The 25,160-nt window shown below is 44.6% G+C and overlaps 2 non-coding genes across 2 annotated transcripts; one reads left to right on the top strand and one right to left on the bottom strand.

Moving 5' to 3' along the window:
• Positions 1–6,057: 6,057 nt before the first annotated feature.
• On the bottom strand, positions 6,058–6,224 carry LOC134951166 (U1 spliceosomal RNA). The gene has a single exon (XR_010183956.1). It is a non-coding gene; the product is annotated as a U1 spliceosomal RNA (small nuclear RNA).
• Positions 6,225–17,735: 11,511 nt separating this feature from the next.
• Positions 17,736–17,809, top strand: TRNAS-ACU (transfer RNA serine (anticodon ACU)). Its single transcript has one exon. It is a non-coding gene; the product is annotated as a tRNA-Ser (tRNA).
• The last annotated feature ends 7,351 nt before the right edge of the window (positions 17,810–25,160 follow it).

The raw sequence follows: 25,160 nt of genomic DNA, 5'->3' as shown, positions 1-25,160 counted from the left end.
GTGTCTGCTGAGGAAGTCTGCTTCCCAGTTGTCCACTCCCAGAATGAACACTGCTGACAGTGCGCTTGCGTGATTCTCCACCCAGCGAAGAATTCTGGTGGCTTGTGCCATCGCCACTCTGCTCCTTGTGCCGCCTTGGCGGTTTACATGAGCCACTGCGGTGACGTTGTCTGACTGGATCAGAACCGGTTGGTCGCGAAGTAAGGTCTCCGCTTGACGTAGGGCATTGTATATGGCCCCTAGTTTCAGGATGTTGATGTGAAGACAAGTCTCTTGACTTGACCAAAGACCTTGGATATTTCTTCCCTGTGTGACTGCTCCCCAACCTTGGAGGCTTGCCTCTGTGGTCACCAGGATCCAGTCCTGAATGCCGAATCTGCGTCACTCGAGAAGGTGAGCACTCTGCAGCCACCACAGGAGTGATACCCTGACCCTGGGGGACAGGGTGATCAACCAATGCATCTGCAAATGTGACCCAGACCACTTGTCCAGTAGGTCCCATTGGAAAGTCCTCGCATGGAACCTGCCGAATGGAATGGCTTCGTATGATGCCACCATCTTTCCCAGGACTCGAGTGCAGTGATGCACTGACACAAGTTTTGGTTTCAATAGGTTCCTGACAAGAGTCATGAGTTCCTGGGCCTTTCCTATCGGGAGATAAACTCTCTTCTGGTCTGTGTCCAGAATCATGCCCAAGAAAGACAGACGAGTCGTAGAAACCAACTGCGACTTTGGGATATTGAAAATCCAGCCGTGTTGCTGTAACACTTTCAGTGAAAGTGATACGCTGTTCAGCAACTGCTCTCTTGATCTCGCTTTTATGAGATCGCTCAAGTACGGGATAATTGTGACACCTTGCTTACGCAGGAGAACCATCATTTCCGCCATTACCTTGGTGAAAATTCTCTGGGCCGTGGAGAGACCAAACAGCAACGTCTGAAATTGGCAATGACAATCCTGTACCGCAAATCTGAGGTACGCCTGATGAGATGGATAAATGGGGACATGAAGGTATGCATCCTGTACACAAATGCGGACAACAGGTGTCAAGCCGTGTGTTGCCTTTGTCAAGCTGTAATAAGTAGGGGTAAGGACGTTAACCACCTCAGAACATCCTCCCTTATACGTCACCTGCAGCGCATTAATCATAAGTCAGTGACAAGTTCAAAAACTTTGGATGACAGCGGAAGCAGTCCACTGACCACTAAATCCCTTCCTCTTGTAACCAAGCTCCTGCAAACCACACCACCAACTCCCTCAGTGTCAATTTCCTCCTTAGACAGGAAAGCCAATAGTCCTGCAGGCCATGTCACTGGCAAGTCTGACGAGTCCTCTCCTGCCTGGGATTCCTCCGATGCATCCTTGAGTGTAACGCCTACTGCTGCTGGCGCTGCTGTTGTTGCTGCTGGGAGTCGATCGTCATCCCAGAGGGGAAGTCGGAAGACCACTTGTACTACTTCCAGTAGGCAATTGACTGTCCAACAGTCCTTTGCGAGGAAGATGAAATATCACAGCAGTCATCCTGCTGCAAAGCGGATAACTCAGGTCTTGTCAGCCTGGGTGGTGAGAAACGTGGTTCCGGTATCCATCGTTAATTCAGAGGCAACTAGAGACTTGATTGAGGTACTGTGTCCCCGGTACCAAATGCCATCTAGGTTCCATTTCTCTAGGCAGGCGATACCGAAAATGTACACAGACCTCAGAAAAAGAGTCACCAGTGTCCTAAAAAATGCAGTTGTACCCAAGGTCCACTAGTCCACATGTCCGTGGTTAAGTGGAGCAGGGCAGACTCAGGACTATATGACTGTGACAGCCCACTGGGTAGATGTATTGCCTCCCGCAGCAAGAACAGCAGCGGCGGCACCAGTAGCAGCATCTCGCAAATGCCAACTCGTTCCTAGGCAGACTACGCTTTGTATCACCGCTTTCCATAAGAGGCACACAGCTGACAACCTCTTACGGAAACTGAGGAACATCATCGCAGAATGGCTTACCCCAATTGGACTCTCCTGGGGATTTGTGACATCGGACAATGCCACCAATATTGTGCGTGCATTACATCTGGGCAAATTCCAGCACGTCCCATGTTTTGCACATACATTGAATTTGGTGGTGCAGAATTATTTAAAAAAACGACAGGGGCGTGCAAGAGATGCTGTCGGTGGCCCGAAGAATTGCGGGCCACTTTCTGCATTCAGCCACCGCGTGCCGAAGACTGGAGCATCACCAAACATTCCTGCACCTGCCCTGCCATCCTCTGAAGCAAGAGGTGGTAACGAGGTGGAATTCAACCCTCTATATGCTTCAGAGGATGGAGGAGCAGCAAAAGGCCATTCAAGCCTATACATCTACCCACGATATAGACAAAGGAGGGGGAATGCACCTGACTCAAGCGCAGTGGAGAATGATTTCAACGTTGTGTAAGGTTCTGCAACCCTTTGAACTTGCCACACGTGAAGTCAGTTCAGACACTGCCTGGCTTTTGCAGAAGAAGCTGGAGACATTGAAGGAGGAGCTAAAACAGAGCGATTCCGCTAGGCATGTGGGACTTGTGGATGGAGCCCTTAATTCGCTTAACCAGGATTCAATCTGTTGAAATCAGAGCAATACATTTTGGCCACCGTGCTCGATCCTAGATTTAAAACCTACATTGTATCTCTCTTTCCGGCAGACACAAGTCTGCAGAGGTTCAAAGACCTGCTGGTGAGAAAATTGTCAAGTCAAGCGGAACGTGACCCGTCAACAGCTCCTCCTTCACATTCTCCCGCAACTGGGGGTGCAAGGAAAAGGCTAAGAATTCCGAGCCCACCCGCTGGCGGTGATGCAGGGCAGTTTGGAGTGAGTGCTGACATCTGGTCCGGACTGAAGGACCTGGCAACGATTACTGACATGTCGTCTACTGTCACTACATATGATTCTGTCACCTTTGAAAGAATGGTGGAGGATTATATGAGTGACCGCATCCAGGTAGGCACGTCAGACAGTCCGTATGTATACTGGCAGGAAAAAGAGGCAATTTGGAGGCCCTTGCACAAACTGGCTTTATTCTACCTAAGTTGCCCTCCCTCCAGTGTGTACTCCAAAAGAGTGTTTAGTGCAGCCGCTCACCTTGTCAGCAATCGGCGTACGAGGTTACTTCCAGAAAATGTGGAGAAGATGATGATCATCAAAATGAATTATAATCAATTCCTCCGTGGAGACATTTACCAGCAATTGCCTCCAGAAAGTACACAGGGATCTGAGATGGTGGATTCCAGTGGGGACGAATTAATAATATGTGAGGGGGGCGATGTACACAGTGAAAGGGGTGAGGAATCGGAGGATGATGAGGTGGACATCTTGCCTCTGTAGAGCCAGTTTGTGCAAGGAGAGATTGATTGCTTCTTTTTTGGTGGGGACCCAAACCAACCAGTCATTTCAGTCAGCCGTGTGGCAGACCCTGTTGCTGAAATGATGGGTTCGTCAATGTTTTTCTTTTCAATCTAAGCCCCTGCAGTTTTCTGTAAGAATCTGCTTCGCTATGATGATCAACAAGTCACAAGGGCAAACACTCAGGGCTGGAGGTGTAGATCTTAGGACCAGCTGCTACAAGCATGGCAAAGGTGTCACTATCATTGGTGACACCCAGAGAGGCAGCGAGGGAGATTGTAATGCAGTGCGCGCAGATAAGCAGCGCAATGGTAAAAAGGAGGCATGGTCTCATAGGTAGGGGTGTGGCCTGTTTTCCTGAATCTCCATTTTGTTGCTCCGGGTATCCCGGGGGTTGAGTGCTGCACCCGGGGACTAGTGTGTGAGTGGTGCTGGCTCCTGCACAGTGACAGAAACTGGGTGTTGCACGTAATGTTACAGTGAAACACCCATATTCTGTCACTGAAGAGGAGCCGGCACTTTGGTGTCACCCCCCTTGGCGGGTGACACTCGGGTGTGGGCCGCAACCCCGTTGTGATGCCACTGACCCATGGGAAGCTTTACGTGGCTTACCCATGTGTTAGTAGCCCCAAGCATCTTTTGTGTTAGTCCCTGAAGAAAAACTTCAAATATTTACAAATACATTTTGTAATCAATGGGCCTAATTCAGTAAGGATTGCAAATTCTGCTAAGTAACAGAATTTGCAATCCTTTGGTTCGCATGCTGGGGCCACCCAGCATGCCGCCTCCCTTCTTGACCACGCTGAAATTGCAGTCTCAGTGCAGTTCAGCGTGATCATAAAAAATGGGTTAGCCTCCTGTTGGTGCAGACTGTATGTGTGCGCAGGAAGCCGCCACCATTTTTGTGATCGCAGCTGCTGCATGTGATGTCATGCAGCAGCTCTGACCACGCCTCCTGTTTCTCCGTTGCCGACCCCATTTTGTAGCCCTGCCCATGCACCGCTCCATCTCCGACTTGGAAATGGATTGTTGCTGCCCCCCCCCCCAGCACCGATTGACAGTCAGAAGCGATCGCATTATCTGCAGGCGCATGCGTATGCTCTTAGCAATTTTTGCAGTTGGATTGCTTATTGCGATTGCAATCCAACCTGAATCAGGCTCTATTACCTATCACAATGCACTGCGGGTAGTACAAAATGGGGTTAATATAAGAGAAAAAACCCCCAGAGCTGTGCTCCTTAACTGTCCCTGGTGGCTAGTGGAGCGGCTGCCCAGTAATCAGTGTCCACGCCAGTGCGCACATGGCCCGCCCCCTACAGCCACGCTGGATCACGGTATAGTGTGGGCACAGAAGTCCCTTACCTCCCTTTCATCAGCGGCCTCGTGATCCCGGAGGGCGGTGTGTGTGTGACTGACCTTAGGAAGAAACCGGAGCCTCCGCTGCAGTGACCCAGCAACCAGGGCACGGGAGTATACTGCGCCACTGGGAGTGATGGAGCTGCAGTAAAGATGTCTATTAGACCTAACCTGCTGCAGCCCTTGTAGATTCTTATAAAAAAAAGTTCTTCTTTTCTTGTCAAAATTAATAGCTAAGAATAGGCTGCCTGAGGCAGCCCCCTGTTAAGTGGCCTGCTACTGAAGGCACCAACTACAAACTGAGCTCCCTGTTCATGGAAGCGAGGTTATAGAGCAGGGGGCGCTGAGCATCTTGGGAACAGTCAAAAGCTTTGAGCCTGTTGGTGCCTCAGATCAAGATCCTACTCTACACCCCAATGTGAATCCTTGTGGAGTCCAGTGTACCCCACAGAAGAAATGAATGTGTCACACCCATTGGCAGCAACATTAGAATAGCTGCTGATGGGCACAATTGAGAAAGGAAGGGGGGAAAACATTTGAATCCAGCACATATATGTAATTTGAATATGTAATTTGTACCTTCCTACTTTAAAATGTAATGGATGAACCTCACCCTGTGAGAACTATCTTCATGATCAAGAGATCTCATACGCAAGAAAAGCATGTGTTGGGATAGGGCTGTGGAGGGCGGCTGCTCGAGCACACCACCGTCAAGTTAAGGAGATTCAACTGAGGAAGCACAAGGGAACTCTTGTCTGGGGACAACAACTGCAGGGAGACCACATCTTTTCAGATGAAAATGAGAGGGCGGAAGGCTGCCTAATACTGAAGCACCCTCAAACATCAAACCATATGCAACAACTAGTACAAGCATTCCTGGGGAAAGGTCTGCAGCAGACGGATTTGCATACGGTGATGTCATCCAAGCAGTGGGCCAAAGTTGGCTGGAACCCTCATCTGCATATGAAAAGAGAAAAGGGGCGCTTGGATGACCCCTAGTTCGCATTGAACACCCCCCACCCTCCTTTGGTGTGGGGCTCATGTTGGCCATGCCCCAGCCCCTGAAGCATTCAAGCTGATTTCTTGCAGCAGCTGGGCACTGTAACAGCTCCAGAGCTGCTCTGTAATGCAAATAAAAGGGTGTGGGCCCTGCAACACCACCTGTAGTTCGCATTGTGCGTTGGAAGGCACAAAGTAAGCAGACGGGAGAAGTCAGGATAGTGCGCAAGGGCATAGAAGGGAGGGGCTCAAGAAAAGAGAAGTGGAAACAGACAGCAAACTAGGCGGGAGAGAGACCTGAGACAATGAGATCTAAATTATACCAGAGCCAACCAGGGGAAAGCACAAATGCAGTCCCCCCCCCCTACCACAAATTATGCAGTCGAGATTCCCACATTTGGGGAAATCACAGAGGTCAGCATACCCAGAATGCAATGAATGAACCTCACCCTGGGAAAACAATCTTCATGACCATGGTATCACCTAAGCAAAATAAGTATGATTTGAGATAGGGCTGGGGAGGGCCGCTGCTCAGGCACACCTCCGTCAAGTAAAGGAGATTCAACTGAGGCAGCACAAGGGAACTCTCATCTGGGGACAACAACTGCAGGGAGAACACATTTTCAGACGAATGTGTGAGGGCAGAAGGCTGCCTAATACTGAAGCACCCCCCAAACAACAAACCAAATGCAACAACTAGTGCAAGCATTCCTGGGGGAAGGCCTGCAGCAGATGGATTCGCATATGGTGATGTCATCCAAGCAATGGGTATAGTTGGCTGCAACCCTCGTCTGCATATGAAAAGAGAAAATGGTCACGCAGGGCATGGCGGCCTTTGTGGGGTTGCGCTTGGATGACCCCTAGATCGCTTTATACACCCCCATCAGTGTGGGGCTCATGTTGGCCATGCCCCAGCCCCTGAAGCATTCAAGCTGATTTCTTGCAGCAGCTGGACCCAGTAACAGCTCCAGAGTTGCTCTACAAGACAAGTAAAAGGGTGTGAGCCATGCAGCACCACCTGTAGTTTGCATACACACATATATAGGACAGCATCTCTTATATGCCCCAGGGGCAATAAAATAGTATCCTTATCTAGAGTATCCGTCCATGCCGCTACAGCACTACACATACACACCCAGGCCGACGCAATTGCCGGTCTGAGTAAGGTACCTGAATGTGTATAAATGGACTTCAGGGTAATCTCCTGTTTGCGGTCAGCAGACTCTTTGAGGGTAGCCGTATCCTGGGACGGGAGGGCTAACTTCTTGGATAAGCGTGTTAATGCTTTGTCCACCCAAGGGGAGGATTCCCATCGTAACCTATCCGTTGATGGGAAAGGATACGCCATAAGAATCCTTTTGGAAATCTGCAGGAGATTCCCAAGCTTTTTCACATAACTCGTTCAGCTCGTGTGAGGGGAAAAGGTTACCTCAGGCTTCTTTCCCTTGTACATATGTACCCTCTTGTCAGGGATAGGGGGCTCCTCTGTGATGTGCAAAACATCTTTTATTGCCATAATCATATATCAAATGTATTTTGCCAATTTTGGCTGTAACTTTGCATCATCGTAATCGACACTGGAGTCAGAATCCGTGTCGGTATCTGTGTCAACAATCTGGATAGTGGGCACTTATGAGACCCTGACAGTCCCTGCGACATAGGATCAGGCATGGGTTGAGACCCTGACTGTCCCAAAGCTTCAGCCTTGTCTAATCTTTTGTGCAATGAGTTTACACTAGCATTTAAAACATTCCACATATCCATCCAATCAGGTGTCGGCGGAGACACCACATTCATTTGCTCCCGCTCCTCTCTAATATAGCCTTCTTCCTCAGACATGTCGACACACGCGTACCGACACACCACACACACAGGGAATGCTTTTACTGAAGACATTTCCCCCACAAGGCCCTTTGGCAGAGCTGGCCCTAACCAATATGATGCCCTAGGCAAGATTTTGCCTGGTGCCCCCTAGCACCACCGCTGGTTCCGCCTCTGACCTTGCACCTCTTTCCCAGCACCATCAACCCTCACCCATAACAGTACTTATTTTGGTGTTTGTACCCCCTATATTTTAAACAGGAACAGTTCGCACATTTGGCGCACAGTCCAAAAAGGGGTGTGTTTTTGCTGGCAATGGGCATGTCCTCACAATAGTACCCCCAATTAAAATTCCGCCACACAGTACTGCAATTTTATTCACATTTGATCACGCGATAGTGTCCATAATTCACATTACATCCCACAGTAGTATTACTTTACCTTATAAACGTTACTTCTCACAGTAGTGCTCCTTATTCACATTACATCACACTGAATTGCTCCTTATTTACATTACACCACACCCTATTGCTCTTTATTCACATTAGACGACACAGTAAATGCCCTTTCTATACGCAACGCTACATATTAGAGCACCTTATACACATAATGCCACACATTAGTAATGCATTTATACACATAATTCCACACAGTAATGCCCCTTACACATATGAGACACATCACTAATGTCCTTATAAACATAATGCGTCTTACACATTATGACAACCTTTATTAATGCCCTTTTACACATAATGGCCCTCATTCCGAGTTGTTAGCTCGCAAGCTGCTTTTAGCAGCATTGCACACGTTAAGCCGCCGCCTACTGGGAGTGAATCTTAGCTTATCAAAATTGCGAACGAAAGATTAGCAGAATTGCGAATAGACACTTCTTAGCAGTTTCTGAGTAGCTCCAGACTTACTCGACAACTGTGATCAGTTCAGTCAGTTTCGTTCCTGGTTTGACGTCACAAACACACCCAGCGTTCGCCCAGACACTCCCCCGTTTCTTCAGACACTCCCGCGTTTTACCCAGAAACGGCAGCGTTTTTTCACACACACCCATAAAACGGCCAGTTTCCGCCCAGAAACACCCACTTCCTGTCAATCACACTACGATCAGCAGAACAAAGAAAAAACCTCCTAATGCCGTGAGTAAAATACCTAACTGCATAGCAAATTTACTTTGCGCAGTCGCAGAGCGAACATTGCGCATGCGCAATTAGCTGAAAATCGCTGCGATGCGAAGAAAATTACCGAGCGAACAACTCGGAATGACCACCCTTGCGCATGCGCAATTAGCGGAAAATCGCTGCGATGCGAAGAAAATTACAGAGCGAACAACTCGAAATGACCACCAATGTCCCTTACACATATGCCGCACATTATTAATGCCCTTATACACATAATGACACACATAGTGCCCCTTACCCATATGTTGCACATTATTAATGCATTTTTACATGACACACATAATGCTCCTTACTCATATTCCGAACACTACTGCACAATCAACCCACTCACATGCACACAGCACTCACACTGCCACTAACACTGTGACCTCTGCCTCTGCTTGGATACAGATGTGTCCTCATAAATCTTGCCTCAATGCTAACGTTGGGGCACCTTTTTTTTATTAAAATGCATCTTATTTGCATTGCTATGTTGTTAGGATGCACACGCAGCTTCTGCCGATTAAAATGATATGCAGCACGCCTATATACTGTGTGAGACTGTGGCTGTATCTGCATATGAAATGCTACACACAGAATATAGGCATGCCACATATCATTTTAATCAGCAGAAGTTGCTGATGCCCCTAGGCATATCAAATGCCCTAGGCAATTGCCTAGTTTGCCTATGCCTATGGCCGGCTCTGCCCTTTGGAGAGACAGAGAGAGAGTATGCCAGCACATACCCCAGCGCTATATAACCCAGGAATAGCACAGTAACTTAATGTTTGCACAGTAGCGCTGCTGTAAGTAATTTGCGCCAAATTATGTGCCCCCCCCTCTCTTTTCAACCCTCTTGTCTACCGTGGTATAAGCAGGGGAGAGTCCGGGGAGCTTCCTCTCAGCGGTGCTGTGGAGAAAAAATGGTGCTGGTGAGTGCTGAGGGAGAAGCCCCGCCCCCTCGGCGGCGGGCTTCTGTCCTGCTTAAACTGTACAATTGGCGGGGGCTCATACATATATACAGTGCCCAGCTGTATATATGTTATATTTCTGCCAAAAAGAGGTTTATATTGCAGCCCAGGGCGCCCCCCCTGCGCCCTGCACCCTTACAGTGACCGGAGTATGTGAGGTGTATGGGAGCAATGGCGCACAGCTGCAGTGCTGTGCGTTACCTCAATGAAGATCATGAAGTCCTTTGCCGCCTCTGAAGTCTTCTTTTCTTCTCATACTCACCCGGCTTCTATCTTCCGGCTCTGCGAGGGGGACGGCGGCGCGGCTCTGGGACGGACGGCGAGGGTGAGATCCTGCGTACCAATCCCTTTGGAGCTAATCCCTTTGGAGCTAATGGTGTCCAGTAGCTTAAGAAGCAGGACCTTGCAACTCGGAGAGTAGGGCTGCTTCTCTCCCCTCAGTCCCTCGATGCAGGGAGTCTGTTGCCAGCAGTGCTCCCTGAAAATTAAAAACCTAACAAAATACTTTCTGTCAGAAAGCTCAGGAGAGCTCCTGAAAAGCACCCAGTCTCCACTGGGCACAGTATCAAACTGAGGTATGGAGGAGGGGCATAGAGGGAGGAGCCAGTGCACACCCAGAACTAAAGTCTTTCTTAAAGTGCCCATGTCTCCTGCGGAGCCGTCTATCCCCATGGTCCTTACGGAGTCCCCAGCATCCTCTAGGACGTTAGAGAAAATAGGATTTTAATACCTACAGGTAAATCCTTTTCTCTTATTCCGTAGAGGATGCTGGGCACCCGTCCCAGTGCGTACTGTGTCTGCAGTTATTAAATGGCCCTTAACTCCAGAACATTTATGTGGAGACAACTTTCCCGACTTGACCATCTTCCTTGGACGTTTTCCCCCTGTGTGACTGCTCCCCTGCCTCGGAGGGTTGCATCCATGGTCCCTAGGATCCAGTCCTGGATCCCGAACCTTCGCCCCTCTAGGAGGTGAGAACTGTGCAGCCACCAATGGAGTGAGATTCTGGTCTTGGAAGACAGGATTATCCTCCGGTGCGTGTGTAGGTGGGATCCGGACCACTTGTCCAACAGGTCCCACTGGAACACTCTGGCATGGAACCAGCCAAACTGAATGGGCTCGCAGGCCGCAACCATCTTACCCAGCAACCAAATGCATTGATGGATTAACACTCTTGCTGGTTTCAGAATTTGTTTGACCAGACTCTGGATCTCCAGAGCCTTTCCACTGGAAGAAAACCTCTTCTGTGTCCAGTATCACTCCCAAAAACAACAACCGCGTCATTGGGACCAACTGCGATTTTGGCAAGTTTAGGAGCCAACTATGTTGTTGAAGAACTGTCAGGGAGAGTGCAATGTTTTGCACTAACTGGTCCCTGGATTTCGCCTTTATCAAAAGATCATCCAAGTACGGGATAATTGTTACTCCTTGCTTGCGATCACCCTGGTGAAAATCCTCAGAGCCGTGGACAGACCAAACGGCAATGTCTGAAATTGGTAATGACAATACTGAATTGCAAACCTCAGGTAGCTTGATGCAGAGGCTAAATGGGAACATGTAAGTAGGCATCCTTTATGTCTACCAAAACCATGAAATCTCCTTCCTCCGGACTGGAGATCACTGCACTGAGAGATTCCATCTTGAAATTTAATTTCCTTAGGTAGAAATTGAGGGATTTCAGATTTCAGATTGGTCTGACTGAGCTGTCCGGCTTAGGGACCACGAAGAGGCTTGAATAAAAACCTTCTCCCTGCTGACTAAAGCCGATTTGAACAATCGGTGAGGGGGAACGTCTTGAAACCCCAGTTTGTACCCTTGGGACACTATTTGTAAAACACACGAGTCCATGTCCGAATGAATCCAGAACTGACTGAAGAGTTTTAGACGTGCCCCCACTGGTGCGGGCTCCTGCAAGAGAGCCCCAGCGTCATGCGGTGGATTTGGCAGAAGCAGAGGATGATCTCTGCTCCTGCGATCTTGAAGAGGATGCAGACCTCTTCCCTCTTCTCCTTCCTCTACCTGCAAAGAAAGGGGAATCTTAACTTCTTGCATATCTATTGGGCCGAAATGACTGCATCAGATAATGATGCGTCTTCATCCGTTGGGAGGGAACATAGGGCAAGAAGGTTGACTTACCTGCGGGAGCTGCCGAGATCAAATTAACTAGGCAGTCACCAAACAACGCTTCACCTTCATAGGGAAGGGACTCCCTTTCTTCTTGGAGTCAGCATCAGCATTCTCTTGGTGAATCCACAATGCCCTCCTATCCGAGACTGCCATGAAATTGGCCCGTGAACTCAAGAGTCCTATATCCCTTGCATTCTCACGTAAGTATGCTGCAGTGTCCTTGATATGATACAACGTAAGGAGTATCCCATCTCTCCAAGGTATCTATATCGGATGACAAGGTATTCGACCAATTCTTGAATACTACTACTCACCCATGCACATGTAATGGCAGGTCTAAGTAATGTACCCTTGGTTACATAACTAGAAATAATGTAGCTTCCTGCATACGATCCGCTGGATTTGTGACAGGGCCCCGTGCAGAACAGGGGGTGACTCCCACTTTATTCTGTCCGCGGCGGGAAATGAATAAACAACCAGAATCCTTTTGGGGATTTGAAACCATCTTGTCGAGCTGGCCCAGACTTTCTCAAACAGAGATGGAGGAACGTTACATCAGCTTTCATTATATATCTATATATACATACATATAGACCCCTTTCTCAGGAACAGCAGGGTCTTCAGTGATTTTAATATGTCCTTAATATCCACAATCATGTACTGAATGCTCCTTGCCAATATTGGATCTAATCAGGAAACATTATGGTCGACATAGGAATCAGTATCCGTGTCAGTATCAGTGTGTAGTAACTGGGCAAAATAACATTTTTGCGACCCCGCGGGGCCTGAGGGAAAAGAAACATAGCCATGAACATCACATCTATTCTCTACGTCTGTGTCTGGGACACAGATTTATCCAACCTTACTCTGATATTACTGAAACTTTTACCCAGTCAGTTATTGGTGGTGCCAACAGGGCCACCATCATATGTCTGCATTCCTAATATAGTTTCCTCTTGGGAAAAACATTCAGCCATCGACATGTTGACACACATGTACCAAGTACCCACAGACACATCGGCTTATGGGGGACAGACCGTCAGTAAATCTGTCAGAGGGACACAGAGGATTTTTCAGCTCACAATCCAGCGCCAAAAGTACACAGTCTGGGAAATAATAAACTCTATAGTGATAGACTTGTAATGCTCTAAAGATGTTCTGGTGAGGTGAGGAAGAAGCCTCGCTACTGTAATGGCGCGTATCTGTCCTGCTCAGAAATAATTAATTACGCTAGCGGGGTAAGGACAGTGCCCAGGCACTAATGTCCACTTTTTCCAGCCTTTTGTGAGGAATTTATGCTGCCCAGGGTGCCCCCCCCCCCCCGTGCCCTGCACCCTGCAGTGCCTGTGTTTGTGTGGGAGCATGGCGCGCAGCGTTCCGCTCGCTGCTCGGTACCTCAGAATGCCATCACTGGAGAAGAAGTCTTCTGTTCTTCTGCTACTCACCTGTCTTCTGGCTCTGTAAGGGGGTGACGGCAGGCTGCGGGAGTGTGCATCTAGGCGTACCCAGCGATCAGCACCCTCAGGAGCTAATGGTGTCCTGTCAGCCTGAAGCAGAGCTATTGAACTCACTAGAAGTTGGTCATACTTCTCTCCCCTAAGTCCCACGAAGCAGGGAGACTGTTGCCAGCAGCCTCCCTGAAAATAAAAAAAACTAACAAGTCTTTTCAGAGAAACTCAGTAGAGCTCCCCTGTAGTGCATCCAGTATCACTGCGCACAATACTAAAACTGGAGTCTGGAGGAGGGGCATAGAGGGAGGAGACAGTTCACACCCTTTGAAAGTCTTAAAGTGCCCATGTCTCCTGCGGATCCAGTCTATACCCCAAGGTTCTTAATGTGACCCCAGCATCATCTAGGACGTATGAGAAAACAAATAACGCACACATGAGGAGGAGAGAACTAAGGAAGCTATAAGGAGAAGAGGGGAGGGGTGGTTGAAAGGTAAGGTAGTAAAGGCATATTGGATAAACTACAACCTTATACATATTCATTAATGTACCAGTAGTTAGAAGTAGAAGAGCTCTAACAGAAACCACAAAGCTTATCTAAAGCCACACCACACTGGATATGCCCAATCTCATTTGATTTTTGAAGCAAAGCAGTATTGGACTTTGTTAATACATGGATGGGAGACTGCTTGGTAGTATCAGATTCTTTAGGTGTTTTTAAACTACCAACACCATTTTCTTGGTACATTTAATTTTTACATGTATTCTTTTATGTACCAGAAGTTAGAAGTAGAAGAGCTGTAATAAAAACCACCAGCTCATCTACAGCCACAGCACACTGGATTTGCCCAATCTCTCCTGATCATGGAAGCTGAGCAGTGTTGGTCCTGGTTTTAGTACTTGGATGGGAGACCACCAGGAAATACCAGGGGCGGTGTGTATTTTTACAATACTAACACCGTTCTCTTGATGCATTCCATTTTGAAACATTGGGGCAGATCTATTAAGCCTGGCGAACTGATAAAGTGCAAGGTGATAAAGTACCAGCCAGTCAGCTCCTAACTGTCATTTTTCAAACCCAGCCTGTGACATGGCAATTAGGAGCTGATTGGCTGGTACTTTATCACCATGCAAATTATCATTTCACCAGGTTTAATAAATCGTCCGCTTACTCATTTATGTACGAGTAGTTAGAAGTAGAAGAACTCTAACAGAAACCACTAAGCTCATCTACAGCCACACCACACTGTATATGCCCAATATCACCTGATTTTAGGCCTGGTTTGTTCTTGGATGTGAGACCACCTGGGAATACCAGGTGCTGTAGGTAGTTTTATACTACCAACACCGTTCTCTTGATGCATTCTATTTTGAAACTTATTCATTGATGTACCAGTAGTTAGAAGTAGAAGTTAGAAACAGCAAAAATCATCTACAGCCGCATCACACTGGATATGTCCAATCTCATCTGATGTTGGAAGCTAAGCAGTGTTGTGCCTGGTTAGTTTTTGGATTTCAGGTCCTGCCTTCTGGTTTGGCCACGGCACCTCGGAAATTCACCAAGGTCATGGCCGTGATGACGACCCTTCACCATCGGTGGACCAGGGAGGAATCTCTCCTCCCGATAAACATTCTGGAATTGCAGGCAGTGTTCAATTCATTGACACTGGCCCTGCCTCTAGTACAGAACAGGCCTGTTCAAGTACAATTGGACAACGCCACCACGGTAGTGTACACAAATCATCAAGGCGGCACTCGAAATTGCATAGCAAAGCTGGAAGTATCAAAAATCCTCAGTTGGGTAGAACGTCATCTGCCAGCAATATCGGCAGTGTTCATTCCCGGAGTCCTCAACTGGGAAGCGGATTTCCTCAGTCGTCAGGACGTTCACGCTGGAGAGTGGAGAGGCCGCAGCAGAAATGTCTGCACTGGTGTCAGTAGGTGACTGAGGCAGGGATGACTGGGAGATAGTGGGTGACTGAAGCATGTATGAGTGGGAGATAGTGGGTGACTGAGGCCGGGGTGACAGAGATAGTGGGTGACTAAAGCAGGGGTGACTGGTATAGTGGGTGACTGAGGCAGGGGTCGCAGGTATAGTGGTTAACTGAGGCAGCGGTGACTGGGAGATAGTGGGTAACTGGGGCAGGGGTGACAGGGAAAGTGTGTGACTCAGGCAGGGGTGATAGGGAGATAGTGGGCAGCAGATCACTGCCTTGCTGACAGCAGCACATCCCTGCTTCACTGACAGCAGCACATCCCTGCCTCACTTATAGCAGCACATCCCTGCCTTACTGACAGCAGCAGATCACTGCCTCACTGACAGCAGCAGATCACTGCTTCACTGACAGCAGCACATCCCTGCCTCACTGGCAGCAGCAGATCCCTGCCTCACTGGCAGCAGCAGATCCCTGCCTCACTGGCAGCAGCAGATCCCTGCCTTACTGACAGCTGTATATAGGGCCTAATTCAGACCTGATCTCTGCTGTGCATATTCACACAACAGGAGATCAGGTCTGCAGTGTGTGTGTGTGTGCTGGTGCCGCAGTGCACCGGCACATGCCAGAGATGCGATCAGCATCTCTGCCCAGTGAGCGCCTCTGCCAACACATACTTATCTTGCATATGAGATCTCTTGATCATAAAGATAGTTCTCACAGGGTGAGGTTCATCCATTACATTTTAAAGTAGGAAGGTACAAATTACATATTCAAATTACATATATGTGCTGGATTCAAATGTTTCCCCCCCTTCCTTTCTCAATTGTGCCCATCAGCAGCTATTCTAATGTTGCTGCCAATGGGTGTGACACATTCATTTCTTCTGTGGGGTACACTGGACTCCACAAGGATTCACATTGGGGTGTAGAGTAGGATCTTGATCTGAGGCACCAACAGGCTCAAAGCTTTTGACTGTTCCCAAGATGCTCAGCGCCCCCTGCTCTATAACCTCGCTTCCATGAACAGGGAGCTCAGTTTGTAGTTGGTGCCTTCAGTAGCAGGCCACTTAACAGGGGGCTGCCTCAGGCAGCCTATTCTTAGCTATTAATTTTGACAAGAAAAGAAGAACTTTTTTTATAAGAATCTATAAGGGCTGCAGCAGGCTAGGTCTAATAGACATCTTCACTGCAGCTCCATCACTCCCAGCGGCGCAGTATACTCCCGTGCCCTGGTTGCTGGGTCACTGCAGCGGAGGCTCCGGTTTCTTCCTAAGGTCAGTCACACACACACACCGCCCTCCGGGATCACGAGGCCGCTGATGAAAGGGAGGTAAGGGGCTTCTGTGCCCACACTATACCGAGATCCAGCGTGGCTGTAGGGGGCGGGCCGTGTGCGCACTGGCGTGGACACTGATTACTGGGCAGCCGCTCCACTAGCCACCAGGGACAGTTAAGGAGCACAGCTCTGGGGGTTTTTCTCCTATATTAACCCCATTTTGTACTACCTGCAGTGCATTGTGATAGGTAATAGAGCCTGATTCAGGTTGGATTGTAATCGCAAAGAGCTGCGCATTGGAAAATTCAGGGCTATGCCGTGTAGATGATGGCCTAACAGGAGGCTTTAAAATTTTCTTTCTAGTGTCCTTCGTTTGGAATTTTAAAGCCTCCTGTTAGGCCATCATCTACACGGCATAGCCCTGAATTTTCCAATGCGCAGCTCTTTGCAAAAGAGAGATATTGGCAAGGAAAAGCTGTCTTGTACCTTTGCATTTTTCTCCCAAACGAAGGACACTAGAAAGAAAATTTTAAAGCCTCCTGTTAGGCCATCATCTACACGGCATAGCCCTGAATTTTCCAATGCGCAGCTCTTTGCAAAAGAGAGATATTGGCAAGGAAAAGCTGTCTTGTACCATTGGATTTTTCTCCCAAACGAAGGACACTAGAATATAAATTTTAAAGCCTCCTGTTAGTGCTTCATCTACACGGTATAGCCCTGAATTTTCCAATGCGTAGCTCTTTGCAAAAGAGAGATATTGGCAAGGAAAAGCTGTCTTGTACCTTTGCATTTTTCTCCCAAACAAATGTAGTTTGTTTTTGTCAATTACCATTTTAATAATAGGGTAAAAAAAATTAAGTAGATTTTTGAAAGAAAACAATACTGTCAATACACTATTAAAACAAATTAAAATGGTAAAAGTTATTGTACTTTAAGAAAACATAAAAGAGCTAACATATCAATCCCAGTTTTGGATTACTTTAATTAACAAAAAAAATGCATATAGCAGAGGATAGTTTCAATCTGCCTACCTCTGGGTAATGGGCCCAGCATGCTTCCATTGCAGTACTCTGCTGCACATGTAAGTGCAAGAGATCCTAAAGCACTCACTCATCATGGGAAAGTACCAATGTGTTTCTTCGTTGGTTGATGGAAGAAACATCTTAAAAAAACTCTCCAGATTATTGACTTTTTAAAGTTTTTCTAGGAAAAGTTTTAGATGTATGCTTATTAGCCTTTGTCAGTATGTACTTTTCGCGAAGTGTCTCTGTGGCGCAATCGGTTAGTGTGTCCGGCTACTAACCAAAAGGTTGGTGGTTCAATCCCACCCAGGGACGTAATTGACCTTGTTATCAGATTTTGGTGATCTTTAAGTAGACAAGTCAAAATTTCAAACCCCCTGTTATGGTGTAGGGTACCTGGCCTTTTCTGATGTAATCATAGTTAGATTTGATTCAGTGATTTAATAAAAACAGCTAGGAAGCACAATTTAGCAGTGGGTTGCAGAGAAAAAGAAATATGCTGGCAAAAAAAATCCAATTGAGTGATTAAACAGCTCTTCATTTTCTGGCTTTATTTTTATGCTAACAAATTTGTTCTCTGAAAAGTGTCCACAAAGCCAAGTCTCTGATTAACACCTTTGTAGGGATGGTTTTTCACCTATTACTAAATTAAACTTGCTTCATTGGAAAGGCAGCAAGATGTATCCTCATTTCAATGTCTACTGAAATAATACAGGTTGACACCAGGAAACATTAACGCCACTGCATCCTTGCTGCTTTCTCATGTAGAAGTCTGTTTAATGTGAAAACAAGGTAATATCTAATTAGCACACAGGTAAGGAATTAAGAAAATCTTTATTTAAGGGTGAAGATGTTTCTCACAAAATCGTTGCCCCAATGCATCATTGAAATTCAAGCTGGAAAGATGATTTTAATATATCACTTGTACATTTTGTATTGCTCTTCTGGTGACAATGTAGTTTGTTTTTGTCAATTACCCTTTTAATAATAGGGTAAAGAAAATTAAGTGGATTTTTTAAAGAAAACAATACTGTCAATATACTATTAAAACAAATTAAAATGGTAAAAGTTATTGTACTTTAAGTAAAAATAAAAGAGCAAAAATATCAATCCCAGTTTTGATTACTTAAATTAACAAAAAAAATGCATATAGCAAAGGATAGTTTCAATCTGCCTACCTCTGGGTTATGGGCCCAGCATGCTTCCATTGCAGTACTCTGCTGCACATGTAAGTGCAAGAGATCCTGAAGCACTCACTCATCATGGGAAAGTACCAATGTGTTTCTTCATTGGTTGATGGAAGAAACATCTTACAAAAACTCTCCAGATTATTGACTTTTTAAAGTTTTTCTAGGAAACGTTCTAGATGTATGCTTATTAGACTTTGTCAGTAGGTACTTTTTGCAAAGTGTCTCTGTGGCGCAATCGGTTAGTGTGTCCGGCTACTAACCAAAAGGTCAGTGGTTCAATCCCAACCAGGGACGTAATTGACCTTGTTATCAGATTTTGGTGATCTTTAAGTAGACAAGTCAAAATTTCAAACCCCCTGTTATGGTGTAGGGTACCTGGCCTTCTCTGATGTAATCAGAGTTAGATTTGATTCAGTGATTTAATAAAAACAGCTAGGAAGCACAATTTAGCAGTGGGTTGCAGAGAAAAAGAAATATGCTGGCAAAAAAAATCCAATTGAGTGATTAAACAGCTCTTCATTTTCTGGCTTTATTTTTATGCTAACAAATTTGTTCTTTGAAAAGTGTCCACAAAGCCAAGTCTCTGATTAACACCTTTGTAGGGATGGTTTTTCACCTATTACTAAATTAAACTTGCTTCATTGGAAAGGCAGCAAGATGCATCCTCATTTCAATGTCTACTGAAATAATACAGGTTGACACCAGGAAACATTAACGCCACTGCATCCTTGCTGCTTTCTCATGTGGAAGTCTGTTTAATGTGAAAACAAGGTGATATCTAATTAGCACACAGGTAAGGAATTAAGAAAATCTTTATTTAAGGGTGAAGATGTTTCTCACAAAATCGTTGCCCCAATGCATCATTGAAATTCAAGCTGGAAAGATGATTTTAATATATCACTTGTACATTTTGTATTGCTCTTCTGGTGACAATGTAGTTTGTTTTTGTCAATTACCATTTTAATAATAGGGTAAAGAAAATTAAGTGGATTTTTGAAAGAAAACAATACTGTCAATATACTATTAAAACAAATTAAAATGGTAAAAGTTATTGTACTTTAAGTAAAAATAAAAGAGCCAAAATATCAATCCCAGTTTTGGATTACTTTAATTAACAAAAAAAAATGCATATAGCAGAGGATAGTTTCAATCTGCCTACCGCTGGGTTATGGGCCCAGCATGCTTCCATTGCTGTACTCTGCTGCACATGTAAGTGCAAGAGATCCTGAAGCACTCACTCATCATGGGAAAGTACCAATGTGTTTCTTCGTTGGTTGATGGAAGAAACATCTTACAAAAACTCTCCAGATTATTGACTTTTTAAAGTTTTTCTAGGAAACGTTTTAGATGAATGCTTATTAGCCTTTGTCAGTATGGACTTTCGCAAAGTATCTCTGTGGCGCAATCAGTTAGTGTACATGGCTATTAACCAAAAGGTTGGTGGTTCAATCCCACCCAGAGACGTAATTGACCTTGTTATCAGATTTTGGTGATCTTTAAGTAGACAAGTCAAAATTTCAAACCCCCTCTTATGGTGTAGGGTACCTGGCCTTCTCTGATGTAATCAGAGTTAGATTTGATTCAGTGATTTTATAAAAACAGCTAGGAAGCACAATTTAGCTGTGGGTTGCAGAGAAAAAGAAATATGCTGGCAAAAAAATCCAATTGAGTGATTAAACAGCTCTTCATTTTCTGGCTTTATTTTTATGCTAACAAATTTGTTCTCTGAAAAGTGTCCACAAAGCCAAGTCTCTGATTAACACCTTTGTAGGGATGGTTTTTCACCTATTACTAAATTAAATTTGCTTCATTGGAAAGGCAGCAAGATGCATCCTCATTTCAATGTCTACTGAAATAATACGGGTTGACACCAGGAAACATTAACGCCACTGCATCCTTGCTGCTTTCTCATGTGGAAGTCTGTTTAATGTGAAAACAAGGTGATATCTAATTAGCACACAGGTAAGGATTTAAGAAAATCTTTATTTAAGGGTGAAGATGTTTCTCACAAAATCGTTGCCCCAATGCATCATTGAAATTCAAGCTGGAAAGATGATTTTAATATATCACTTGTACATTTTGTATTGCTCTTCTGGTGACGATGTAGTTTGTTTTTGTCAATTACCCTTTTAATAATAGGGTAAAGAAAATTAAGTGGATTTAAACAAATTAAAATGGTAAAAGTTATTGTACTTCAAGTAAAAATAAAAGAGCAAAAATATCAATCCCAGTTTTGATTACTTAAATTAACAAAAAAAATGCATATAGCAAAGGACAGTTTCAATCTGCCTACCTCTGGGTTATGGGCCCAGCATGCTTCCATTGCAGTACTCTGCTGCACATGTAAGTGCAAGAGATCCTGAAGCACTCACTCATCATGGGAAAGTACCAATGTGTTTCTTCGTTGGTTGATGGAAGAAACATTTTACAAAAACTCTCCAGATTATTGACTTTTTAAAGTTTTTCTAGGGAACGTTCTAGATGTATGCTTATTAGCCTTTGTCAGTAGGTACTTTTTGTGAAGTGTCTCTGTGGCGCAATCAGTTAGTGTGTATGGCTATTAACCAAAAGGTTGGTGGTTCAATCCCACCCAGGGACGTAATTGACCTTGTTATCAGATTTTGGTGATCTTTAAGTAGACAAGTCAAAATATCAAACCCCCTCTTATGGTGTAGGGTACCTGGCCTTCTCTGATGTAATCAGAGTTAGATTTGATTCAGTGATTTTATAAAAACAGATAGGAAGCACAATTTAGCAGTGGGTTGCAGAGAAAAAGAAATATGCTGGCAAAAAAATCCAATTGAGTGATTAAACAGCTCTTCATTTTCTGGCTTTATTTTTATGCTAACAAATTTGTTCTCTGAAAAGTGTCCACAAAGCCAAGTCTCTGATTAACACCTTTGTAGGGATGGTTTTTCACCTATTACTAAATTAAACTTGCTTCATTGGAAAGGCAGCAAGATGCATCCTCATTTCAATTTCTACTGAAATAATACAGGTTGACACCAGGAAACATTAACGCCACTGCATCCTTGCTGCTTTCTCATGTGGAAGTCTGTTTAATGTGAAAACAAGGTGATATCTAATTAGCACACAGGTAAGGAATTAAGAAAATCTTTATTTAAGGGTGAAGATGTTTCTCACAAAATCGTTGCCCCAATGCATCATTGAAATTCAAGCTGGAAAGATGATTTTAATATATCACTTGTACATTTTGTATTGCTCTTCTGGTGACAATGTAGTTTGTTTTTGTCAATTGCCCTTTTAATAATAGGGTAAAGAAAATTAAGTTGATTTTTTAAAGAAAACTATACTGTCAATATACTATTCAAACAAATTAAAATGGTAAAAGTTATTGTACTTCAAGTAAAAAAGAGCAAAAATATCAATCCCAGTTATGATTACTTAAATTAACAAAAAAAATGCATATAGCAAAGGATAGTTTCAATCTGCCTACCTCTGGGTTATGGGCCCAGCATGCTTCCATTGCAGTACTCTGCTGCACATGGAAGTGCAAGAGATCCTGAAGCACTCACTCATCATGGGAAAGTACCAATGTGTTTCTTCGTTGGTGGATGGAAGAAACATCTTACAAAAACTCTCCAGATTATTGACTTTTTAAAGTTTTTCTAGGAAACGTTTTAGATGAATGCTTATTAGCCTTTGTCAGTATGTACTTTCGCAAAGTGTCTCTGTGGTGCAATCAGTTAGTGTGTACGGCTATAAACCAAAAGGTTGGTGGTTCAATCCCACCCAGGGATGTAATTGACCTTGTTATCAGATTTTGGTGATCATTAAGTAGACAAGTCAAAATTTCATATCCTCTCTTATGGTGTAGGGTACCTGGCCTTCTCTGATGTAATCAGAGTTAGATTTGATTCAGTGATTTTATAAAAACAGCTAGGAAGCACAATTTAGCAGTGGGTTGCAGAGAAAAAGAAATATGCTGGCAAAAAAATCCAATTGAGTGATTAAACAGCTCTTCATTTTCTGGCTTTATTTTTATGCTAACAAATTTGTTCTCTGAAAAGTGTCCACAAAGCCAAGTCTCTGATGAACACCTTTGTAAGGATGGTTTTTCACCTATTACTAAATTAAACTTGCTTCATTGGAAAGGCAGCAAGATGCATCCTCATTTCAATGTCTACTGAAATAATACAGGTTGACACCAGGAAACATTAACGCCACTGCATCCTTGCTGCTTTCTCATGTGGAAGTCTGTTTAATGTGAAAACAAGGTGATATCTAATTAGCACACAGGTAAGGAATTAAGAAAATCTTTATTTAAGGGTGAAGATGTTTCTCACAAAATCGTTGCCCCAATGCATCATTGAAATTCAAGCTGGAAAGATGATTTTAATATATCACTTGTACATTTTGTATTGCTCTTCTGGTGACAATGTAGTTTGTTTTTGTCAATTACCATTTTAATAATAGGGTAAAGAAAATTAAGTGGATTTTTGAAAGAAAGATCATTACTTTCACTTGCAGCCTACCTTATTTTTTGCAGCCTAGCATGCTCCTGACCCCTTCTCTCACTAATACTTTTACAACATTCATGAACTCATCTTAAGGTTTCTTTATTATTCAGTCACACTGTCTTGGATCCAAACCATTTCCTGTGGCATTGCAGTCAAACAATTGAGCTATTTACCCTTGCATAGAAAGGTATAATCTAAGCTAGAGAATTCTATTTGGAGCTCACCTTGTACTTTGTGAAGAAATAATCAGCATTGTGGCTGAGCAGATATATGGAGTGTGTGGCTGCACACTGCATTGATCTGCTGAGTTGCAATGCTAATAATATTTTTTTGCAAAGTACCAATAGCTTCATATAATGTTCACAATTTTTATGCAGGATCAAGTAGCTCAATGGGTAGGGTGTTTGATTAGAATTCAACAGGTTATAGGTTTGAATCCTGGGTATGGTAGTTTGAGGTGTTATTTAATAAAGTGTGTTTATATATTAGTCACACATGGCTTACTTGTACAAATGGCATGTCACCAGTTAGTGCTGACTGCTGATATGCCATTTGCACAAGCAAGCCATGTGTGACTGTATATGCATTTAAGGAGGGCCCCCCGGCAATACCACAAACCATTGAGTGTCAAGTATACTAGATATATCTTCATATCTCATGTGCTTTCTCTGAGACCAATCTTGTTATGCCCCTTCCCCACGAGGCATGCGCCTTTTGTCCATATTGCAAAAATAGTGGGGGGGGCATATAATTCTCTGTCACAGGGCACTAAAAAGTCTAGTTATGGCTCTGGTATGCATTATGTAATCTGGCAGACCATCTCTCCAACACTGGCTGATTGGAATAGAAATCCGGTTATCTATGTGAGCTAATGACCATCAACGATTTACTCTCAAACACTAGAAAATGGACAAAAATGGTCCCCTAAACAAATTGGTTAAATTTTGGGTTTAACCAATTTGTGTAATGACCATTTTTGACCACTTTTCTAGTGTTTGGGAGCAAATGGTTAATCGACATTTGCTCCTATACATTACCAGATTTTTATTCCATCCATCCAGACTGGATAGATAGCCTGACAGATAATTGTGTAGTGTACGCCCAGGATAACTGTCAGTTATGCTTTATTTTATGATGGAACACAAATAGGTGGGCAGATCCAGGGCAAGCACTGCCCACTCATGCATAGTTGTCAACTGATGTGAAGTTCCAGGGGGCAATCTCAGTTATAAATAATAGTATCTGGAAATTGTCCCTAGTTTAATAAAAAAAAAAAAAAATTGATCAACTCCATTTATTTAGTATGATATCCCAGGTGATAGGATGCCGGCAGTCAGAATAACATGCTTTATTAAATAACACATCTCAAACTACAATACCCAGGATTCAAACCTATAACCTGTTGAATTCTAATCAAACACCCTACCCATTGAGCTATTTGATCCTGCATAAAAATTGTGAACATTATATGAAGCTATTGGTACTTTGAAAAAAAAAAAAGTATGAGCATTGCAACGCAGCAGATCCATGCAGTTTGCAGCCACACACTACATGTATCTGCTCAGCCACAATGCTGATTATTTCTTCACAAAGTACAAGGTGAGCTCCAAATAGAATTCTCTATCTTAGAATTATACCTTTCTATGCCAAACCTAGAAGTCGGGCCCCCCACCCTGGGATCCCCCAGAGGGAGGCCCGCCCCGTCATGCGGCAGGCTTGTCCGTTTTGGAAGCAGGCTGACGGGCAGCACAGGCTTGCTTCAGTCTGGGCTTGGCAGGTCTGGAAGCATGAGCTTGCTTTGGGTATGCCTGACCATGGGTACGCTTTACCTGGAGGATGAAAGGGCCAAGGAAAAGTACTTTTAGCCTTCTGCGTGGTAGGAGTCATACTAGGTAGGCAAGTTGTTTTAGCAGTAGCCAGATCAGCTACAATCTTATTGAGGTCTTCTCCAAAGAGAGTGTCTCCCTTGAAAGGAAGCACCTCCAGGGTTTTCTT

The sequence above is a fragment of the Pseudophryne corroboree genome, chromosome 8 (assembly GCF_028390025.1).
Source record: "Pseudophryne corroboree isolate aPseCor3 chromosome 8, aPseCor3.hap2, whole genome shotgun sequence".
NCBI classification, from domain to species: domain Eukaryota; kingdom Metazoa; phylum Chordata; class Amphibia; order Anura; family Myobatrachidae; genus Pseudophryne; species Pseudophryne corroboree.
The sequence above is the reverse complement of the archived record's forward strand: the minus strand, read 5'-3'. Positions and strand labels throughout refer to the sequence as shown.